Source organism: Schistocerca cancellata, unplaced genomic scaffold, assembly GCF_023864275.1.
Source record: "Schistocerca cancellata isolate TAMUIC-IGC-003103 unplaced genomic scaffold, iqSchCanc2.1 HiC_scaffold_550, whole genome shotgun sequence".
NCBI lineage: Eukaryota > Metazoa > Arthropoda > Insecta > Orthoptera > Acrididae > Schistocerca > Schistocerca cancellata.
In genome coordinates, this window is record NW_026046563.1 from 21,997 (window position 1) to 29,555 (window position 7,559).

The 7,559-nt window shown below is 51.5% G+C and overlaps 15 non-coding genes across 15 annotated transcripts; 2 read left to right on the forward strand and 13 right to left on the reverse strand.

Annotated features, from left to right (window-relative positions):
• Nucleotides 1–107: 107 nt before the first annotated feature.
• Nucleotides 108–179, reverse strand: Trnae-uuc (transfer RNA glutamic acid (anticodon UUC)). Its single transcript has one exon. It is a non-coding gene; the product is annotated as a tRNA-Glu (tRNA).
• Nucleotides 180–616: 437 nt separating this feature from the next.
• Trnam-cau (transfer RNA methionine (anticodon CAU)) lies at nt 617–689 on the reverse strand. Its single transcript has one exon. It is a non-coding gene; the product is annotated as a tRNA-Met (tRNA).
• A 293-nt stretch (nt 690–982) lies between these two features.
• Nucleotides 983–1,053, reverse strand: Trnag-gcc (transfer RNA glycine (anticodon GCC)). Its single transcript has one exon. It is a non-coding gene; the product is annotated as a tRNA-Gly (tRNA).
• Nucleotides 1,054–1,376: 323 nt separating this feature from the next.
• Nucleotides 1,377–1,448, forward strand: Trnag-ucc (transfer RNA glycine (anticodon UCC)). The gene has a single exon. It is a non-coding gene; the product is annotated as a tRNA-Gly (tRNA).
• A 744-nt stretch (nt 1,449–2,192) lies between these two features.
• Trnai-aau (transfer RNA isoleucine (anticodon AAU)) lies at nt 2,193–2,266 on the reverse strand. Its single transcript has one exon. It is a non-coding gene; the product is annotated as a tRNA-Ile (tRNA).
• Nucleotides 2,267–2,523: 257 nt separating this feature from the next.
• On the reverse strand, nt 2,524–2,595 carry Trnae-uuc (transfer RNA glutamic acid (anticodon UUC)). The gene has a single exon. It is a non-coding gene; the product is annotated as a tRNA-Glu (tRNA).
• A 437-nt stretch (nt 2,596–3,032) lies between these two features.
• Nucleotides 3,033–3,105, reverse strand: Trnam-cau (transfer RNA methionine (anticodon CAU)). The gene has a single exon. It is a non-coding gene; the product is annotated as a tRNA-Met (tRNA).
• A 293-nt stretch (nt 3,106–3,398) lies between these two features.
• On the reverse strand, nt 3,399–3,469 carry Trnag-gcc (transfer RNA glycine (anticodon GCC)). Its single transcript has one exon. It is a non-coding gene; the product is annotated as a tRNA-Gly (tRNA).
• A 1,137-nt stretch (nt 3,470–4,606) lies between these two features.
• Trnai-aau (transfer RNA isoleucine (anticodon AAU)) lies at nt 4,607–4,680 on the reverse strand. Its single transcript has one exon. It is a non-coding gene; the product is annotated as a tRNA-Ile (tRNA).
• Nucleotides 4,681–4,937: 257 nt separating this feature from the next.
• On the reverse strand, nt 4,938–5,009 carry Trnae-uuc (transfer RNA glutamic acid (anticodon UUC)). Its single transcript has one exon. It is a non-coding gene; the product is annotated as a tRNA-Glu (tRNA).
• Nucleotides 5,010–5,446: 437 nt separating this feature from the next.
• Trnam-cau (transfer RNA methionine (anticodon CAU)) lies at nt 5,447–5,519 on the reverse strand. The gene has a single exon. It is a non-coding gene; the product is annotated as a tRNA-Met (tRNA).
• A 293-nt stretch (nt 5,520–5,812) lies between these two features.
• On the reverse strand, nt 5,813–5,883 carry Trnag-gcc (transfer RNA glycine (anticodon GCC)). Its single transcript has one exon. It is a non-coding gene; the product is annotated as a tRNA-Gly (tRNA).
• A 322-nt stretch (nt 5,884–6,205) lies between these two features.
• Trnag-ucc (transfer RNA glycine (anticodon UCC)) lies at nt 6,206–6,277 on the forward strand. The gene has a single exon. It is a non-coding gene; the product is annotated as a tRNA-Gly (tRNA).
• Nucleotides 6,278–7,019: 742 nt separating this feature from the next.
• On the reverse strand, nt 7,020–7,093 carry Trnai-aau (transfer RNA isoleucine (anticodon AAU)). The gene has a single exon. It is a non-coding gene; the product is annotated as a tRNA-Ile (tRNA).
• A 257-nt stretch (nt 7,094–7,350) lies between these two features.
• Trnae-uuc (transfer RNA glutamic acid (anticodon UUC)) lies at nt 7,351–7,422 on the reverse strand. Its single transcript has one exon. It is a non-coding gene; the product is annotated as a tRNA-Glu (tRNA).
• Nucleotides 7,423–7,559: the final 137 nt, after the last annotated feature.

The window sequence follows — 7,559 nt, forward strand, 5'->3', positions numbered from 1 at the left end:
ACTGTTGTCAGCTGACGTTTACGAACCAGTAGCTATAATGCGAGGAGGACGTGAAACAGCATTTCGCACGGTCAAAACTTGTCGTGATTTGTTCCGAAAAAATTCCATTCCGGTACCGGGAATCGAACCCGGGCCTCCTGGGTGAAAGCCAGGTATCCTAGCCACTAGACCACACCGGACGTGCACATCGTTCTCCGGGTTTACACCCCCTCCACTCGCTTTCCGTGTCGCACTTTCCCTGTTTGCGAGCATCTTCTCGCGCATGGCAAAAGTCTCAGTCCATTTCTTTTGGCCTCGTTGTTACAGGGGTAGGAGGAAAAGCAAAGCTGTAAGTAGTAATATTTATTTACTTATTTCGCAAGTAAAGACCTGCTGCCTGTCATTATATAGCAGGTCATACATTGTGTGACTTTACATGTTATATCATACGAAATTCAGTTTTATTACTAGTACTTTTTTTCTTGAAAATTTTACAAAAGAACTGCAACTAGTAATAACAGGAAGTAAACATTTTCACGCTGAGTCGTTGAAGCCTTGTGGATAACAAACTACTAAGTGTTTCGCTCCTTCGCAACCCCAGAGCCGTCGACTTAGCTGTGAACGACAGTAAATTAAATGCCCCGGGTGAGGATCGAACTCACGACCTTAAGATTATGAGACTTACGCGCTGCCTACTGCGCTACCGAGGCTGGCGAACGCCACACCTTCTGGAATCTTGCTAAGTACCGAATACCAGTGGTACAGAGTCTGCACTCCCTGGCTCATTTTTTCTGTTGCTACACGTGCATTCCCGGCGCGGCAGGCAACTTGCGATGTTAGGCCAACGCCAGTATGTACAATAGCACGCAAGAGTCCAAACGAGCAGTCGTGCGCGCTGCATGATTGCTTCTTTCCACACGGAATCCCGCGGTTCATTCTCATGGCTCACGCAGTTCGAGTGCGAAAGACACGCAGCACCACTATCGGAGAAAAAACAAAACGATGCATCGGCCGGGAATCGAACATGGGCCGCCCGCGTGGCAGGCGAGCATTCTACCACTGAACCACCGATGCTCAGCTAGTTCACAGCTTCCTGGTGCTTTCCGCGGCAGACGTCTGAGGGGAAAGTGGGACTGCCGTCCAGCGCCGTCGCATCCTCTCGAGAGAATGCTACAGACGCTGAATCCTGCACTGCACTGCTTAAAAATGATCGTCTAAGTACTCTTGCGGCGCACGCACGCGACGACTCTTGCCAAAGGCCGCGAAACGTGCCTAGAGACGCTGCCTGGATGAGCTCGCCTACCCCGTAACGCGCCTACAGCTACGACCACCTTCAGGCGCCGCCGACAGGCGGGAAGCAGACACAGCGCGGCTCGCGAGGCGCGCGACGGAACTGTGCGGTGGTGGTGTAATGGTCAGCATAGTTGCTTTCCAAGCAGTTGATCCGGGTTCGATTCCCGGCCACCGCTGCAGGCTTTTACTTTTGCGTATGAGTACTTTTGCCACGCGTCCTTAAATTAATGTTTCTTTGCCCATCTTACTCGCTGCACGCCACCCTCTAGCGTGTGCGTCGATTCCCCTTGAGTCTCGACTTGTCTCGACTTTGCTCAGCTGACGCGAGAGCTGACGCTCTCCAATCGGCCTATATCAAAAGGACAAGCACGCGAAACGACTGAGAGAGGTATGGCGAGGCGGGCACAACATTACTTATGCCTCGAGTAAATACCTGCTGCCTGTTATCATGTATTGTCTGATTTTACATGTTCTGTCAGACAAATTCAGTTTTATTACTAGTAGATTTCTTTTTTTTTTTCTTTGTTGAAAATTTTACAACACGCTCCTTCATTTCACTGTGGCCGCACGGCGCGACTTGGCATACCGAGAGGCAAAACGTGGCGCCAGTGCCCTTGACCGAATAGCGCTGCAGCTCCGAAACCGAAGAGGAAAGAGAAATACGAATTGAAACTGTCGACAGTGCCCTATGTTCGCAGGCGGTCACCCGCCCAAGCACTGACAACGCCCGACGTCGCGCAGTTGTGGTGATCGGACGAGAAACTGTGTGTTCAGCGTGCTGTGACCAGTGAAATGTTTTAGCGCGTCCCGACAAGTCGCGTTCGGGTCCCCTATCAGCTCCCACACAATGTGACGATTTCTTTGTCACCATACTTCCACGGGGAAATCGGCGTTGCCTTTTTGAAACAGTAAAATCGTAGTGGCCCGTGGGGGGATCGAACCCACGACCTTCGCGCTATTAGCACGACGCTCTAACCAACTGAGCTAACGGGCCTCGGTACAGACAGTCTCCCATTGCTTTGCGGGAATTGCTCTGCGTATTGCCATGTAACATTTCTATGGCAGCAATCCAACAGTGGACCAGCGTCTCTTCTCCCTCTATGCCGCTGCTCGTAGTAATTTCGTTGCGTGCCCGTTTCTCTCGACTGTTGTCAGCTGACGTTTACGAACCAGTAGCTATAATGCGAGGAGGACGTGAAACAGCATTTCGCACGGTCAAAACTTGTCGTGATTTGTTCCGAAAAAATTCCATTCCGGTACCGGGAATCGAACCCGGGCCTCCTGGGTGAAAGCCAGGTATCCTAGCCACTAGACCACACCGGACGTGCACATCGTTCTCCGGGTTTACACCCCCTCCACTCGCTTTCCGTGTCGCACTTTCCCTGTTTGCGAGCATCTTCTCGCGCATGGCAAAAGTCTCAGTCCATTTCTTTTGGCCTCGTTGTTACAGGGGTAGGAGGAAAAGCAAAGCTGTAAGTAGTAAAATTTATTTACTTATTTCGCAAGTAAAGACCTGCTGCCTGTCATTATATAGCAGGTCATACATTGTGTGACTTTACATGTTATATCATACGAAATTCAGTTTTATTACTAGTACTTTTTTTCTTGAAAATTTTACAAAAGAACTGCAACTAGTAATAACAGGAAGTAAACATTTTCACGCTGAGTCGTTGAAGCCTTGTGGATAACAAACTACTAAGTGTTTCGCTCCTTCGCAACCCCAGAGCCGTCGACTTAGCTGTGAACGACAGTAAATTAAATGCCCCGGGTGAGGATCGAACTCACGACCTTAAGATTATGAGACTTACGCGCTGCCTACTGCGCTACCGAGGCTGGCGAACGCCACACCTTCTGGAATCTTGCTAAGTACCGAATACCAGTGGTACAGAGTCTGCACTCCCTGGCTCATTTTTTCTGTTGCTACACGTGCATTCCCGGCGCGGCAGGCAACTTGCGATGTTAGGCCAACGCCAGTATGTACAATAGCACGCAAGAGTCCAAACGAGCAGTCGTGCGCGCTGCATGATTGCTTCTTTCCACACGGAATCCCGCGGTTCATTCTCATGGCTCACGCAGTTCGAGTGCGAAAGACACGCAGCACCACTATCGGAGAAAAAACAAAACGATGCATCGGCCGGGAATCGAACATGGGCCGCCCGCGTGGCAGGCGAGCATTCTACCACTGAACCACCGATGCTCAGCTAGTTCACAGCTTCCTGGTGCTTTCCGCGGCAGACGTCTGAGGGGAAAGTGGGACTGCCGTCCAGCGCCGTCGCATCCTCTCGAGAGAATGCTACAGACGCTGAATCCTGCACTGCACTGCTTAAAAATGATCGTCTAAGTACTCTTGCGGCGCACGCACGCGACGACTCTTGCCAAAGGCCGCGAAACGTGCCTAGAGACGCTGCCTGGATGAGCTCGCCTACCCCGTAACGCGCCTACAGCTACGACCACCTTCAGGCGCCGCCGACAGGCGGGAAGCAGACACAGCGCGGCTCGCGAGGCGCGCGACGGAACTGTGCGGTGGTGGTGTAATGGTCAGCATAGTTGCTTTCCAAGCAGTTGATCCGGGTTCGATTCCGGCCACCGCTGCAGGCTTTTACTTTTGCGTATGAGTACTTTTGCCACGCGTCCTTAAATTAATGTTTCTTTGCCCATCTTACTCGCTGCACGCCACCCTCTAGCGTGTGCGTCGATTCCCCTTGAGTCTCGACTTGTCTCGACTTTGCTCAGCTGACGCGAGAGCTGACGCTCTCCAATCGGCCTATATCAAAAGGACAAGCACGCGAAACGACTGAGAGAGGTATGGCGAGGCGGGCACAACATTACTTATGCCTCGAGTAAATACCTGCTGCCTGTTATCATGTATTGTCTGATTTTACATGTTCTGTCAGACAAATTCAGTTTTATTACTAGTAGATTTCTTTTTTTTTTCTTTGTTGAAAATTTTACAACACGCTCCTTCATTTCACTGTGGCCGCACGGCGCGACTTGGCATACCGAGAGGCAAAACGTGGCGCCAGTGCCCTTGACCGAATAGCGCTGCAGCTCCGAAACCGAAGAGGAAAGAGAAATACGAATTGAAACTGTCGACAGTGCCCTATGTTCGCAGGCGGTCACCCGCCCAAGCACTGACAACGCCCGACGTCGCGCAGTTGTGGTGATCGGACGAGAAACTGTGTGTTCAGCGTGCTGTGACCAGTGAAATGTTTTAGCGCGTCCCGACAAGTCGCGTTCGGGTCCCCTATCAGCTCCCACACAATGTGACGATTTCTTTGTCACCATACTTCCACGGGGAAATCGGCGTTGCCTTTTTGAAACAGTAAAATCGTAGTGGCCCGTGGGGGGATCGAACCCACGACCTTCGCGCTATTAGCACGACGCTCTAACCAACTGAGCTAACGGGCCTCGGTACAGACAGTCTCCCATTGCTTTGCGGGAATTGCTCTGCGTATTGCCATGTAACATTTCTATGGCAGCAATCCAACAGTGGACCAGCGTCTCTTCTCCCTCTATGCCGCTGCTCGTAGTAATTTCGTTGCGTGCCCGTTTCTCTCGACTGTTGTCAGCTGACGTTTACGAACCAGTAGCTATAATGCGAGGAGGACGTGAAACAGCATTTCGCACGGTCAAAACTTGTCGTGATTTGTTCCGAAAAAATTCCATTCCGGTACCGGGAATCGAACCCGGGCCTCCTGGGTGAAAGCCAGGTATCCTAGCCACTAGACCACACCGGACGTGCACATCGTTCTCCGGGTTTACACCCCCTCCACTCGCTTTCCGTGTCGCACTTTCCCTGTTTGCGAGCATCTTCTCGCGCATGGCAAAAGTCTCAGTCCATTTCTTTTGGCCTCGTTGTTACAGGGGTAGGAGGAAAAGCAAAGCTGTAAGTAGTAATATTTATTTACTTATTTCGCAAGTAAAGACCTGCTGCCTGTCATTATATAGCAGGTCATACATTGTGTGACTTTACATGTTATATCATACGAAATTCAGTTTTATTACTAGTACTTTTTTTCTTGAAAATTTTACAAAAGAACTGCAACTAGTAATAACAGGAAGTAAACATTTTCACGCTGAGTCGTTGAAGCCTTGTGGATAACAAACTACTAAGTGTTTCGCTCCTTCGCAACCCCAGAGCCGTCGACTTAGCTGTGAACGACAGTAAATTAAATGCCCCGGGTGAGGATCGAACTCACGACCTTAAGATTATGAGACTTACGCGCTGCCTACTGCGCTACCGAGGCTGGCGAACGCCACACCTTCTGGAATCTTGCTAAGTACCGAATACCAGTGGTACAGAGTCTGCACTCCCTGGCTCATTTTTTCTGTTGCTACACGTGCATTCCCGGCGCGGCAGGCAACTTGCGATGTTAGGCCAACGCCAGTATGTACAATAGCACGCAAGAGTCCAAACGAGCAGTCGTGCGCGCTGCATGATTGCTTCTTTCCACACGGAATCCCGCGGTTCATTCTCATGGCTCACGCAGTTCGAGTGCGAAAGACACGCAGCACCACTATCGGAGAAAAAACAAAACGATGCATCGGCCGGGAATCGAACATGGGCCGCCCGCGTGGCAGGCGAGCATTCTACCACTGAACCACCGATGCTCAGCTAGTTCACAGCTTCCTGGTGCTTTCCGCGGCAGACGTCTGAGGGAAAGTGGGACTGCCGTCCAGCGCCGTCGCATCCTCTCGAGAGAATGCTACAGACGCTGAATCCTGCACTGCACTGCTTAAAAATGATCGTCTAAGTACTCTTGCGGCGCACGCACGCGACGACTCTTGCCAAAGGCCGCGAAACGTGCCTAGAGACGCTGCCTGGATGAGCTCGCCTACCCCGTAACGCGCCTACAGCTACGACCACCTTCAGGCGCCGCCGACAGGCGGGAAGCAGACACAGCGCGGCTCGCGAGGCGCGCGACGGAACTGTGCGGTGGTGGTGTAATGGTCAGCATAGTTGCTTTCCAAGCAGTTGATCCGGGTTCGATTCCCGGCCACCGCTGCAGGCTTTTACTTTTGCGTATGAGTACTTTTGCCACGCGTCCTTAAATTAATGTTTCTTTGCCCATCTTACTCGCTGCACGCCACCCTCTAGCGTGTGCGTCGATTCCCCTTGAGTCTCGACTTGTCTCGACTTTGCTCAGCTGACGCGAGAGCTGACGCTCTCCAATCGGCCTATATCAAAAGGACAAGCACGCGAAACGACTGAGAGAGGTATGGCGAGGCGGGCACAACATTACTTATGCCTCGAGTAAATACCTGCTGCCTGTTATCATGTATTGTCTGATTTTACATGTTCTGTCAGACAAATTCAGTTTTATTACTAGTAGATTTCTTTTTTTTTTCTTTGTTGAAAATTTTACAACACGCTCCTTCATTTCACTGTGGCCGCACGGCGCGACTTGGCATACCGAGAGGCAAAACGTGGCGCCAGTGCCCTTGACCGAATAGCGCTGCAGCTCCGAAACCGAAGAGGAAAGAGAAATACGAATTGAAACTGTCGACAGTGCCCTATGTTCGCAGGCGGTCACCCGCCCAAGCACTGACAACGCCCGACGTCGCGCAGTTGTGGTGATCGGACGAGAAACTGTGTGTTCAGCGTGCTGTGACCAGTGAAATGTTTTAGCGCGTCCCGACAAGTCGCGTTCGGGTCCCCTATCAGCTCCCACACAATGTGACGATTTCTTTGTCACCATACTTCCACGGGGAAATCGGCGTTGCCTTTTGAAACAGTAAAATCGTAGTGGCCCGTGGGGGGATCGAACCCACGACCTTCGCGCTATTAGCACGACGCTCTAACCAACTGAGCTAACGGGCCTCGGTACAGACAGTCTCCCATTGCTTTGCGGGAATTGCTCTGCGTATTGCCATGTAACATTTCTATGGCAGCAATCCAACAGTGGACCAGCGTCTCTTCTCCCTCTATGCCGCTGCTCGTAGTAATTTCGTTGCGTGCCCGTTTCTCTCGACTGTTGTCAGCTGACGTTTACGAACCAGTAGCTATAATGCGAGGAGGACGTGAAACAGCATTTCGCACGGTCAAAACTTGTCGTGATTTGTTCCGAAAAAATTCCATTCCGGTACCGGGAATCGAACCCGGGCCTCCTGGGTGAAAGCCAGGTATCCTAGCCACTAGACCACACCGGACGTGCACATCGTTCTCCGGGTTTACACCCCCTCCACTCGCTTTCCGTGTCGCACTTTCCCTGTTTGCGAGCATCTTCTCGCGCATGGCAAAAGTCTCAGTCCATTTCTTTTGGCCTCGTTGTTACAGGGGTAGGAGG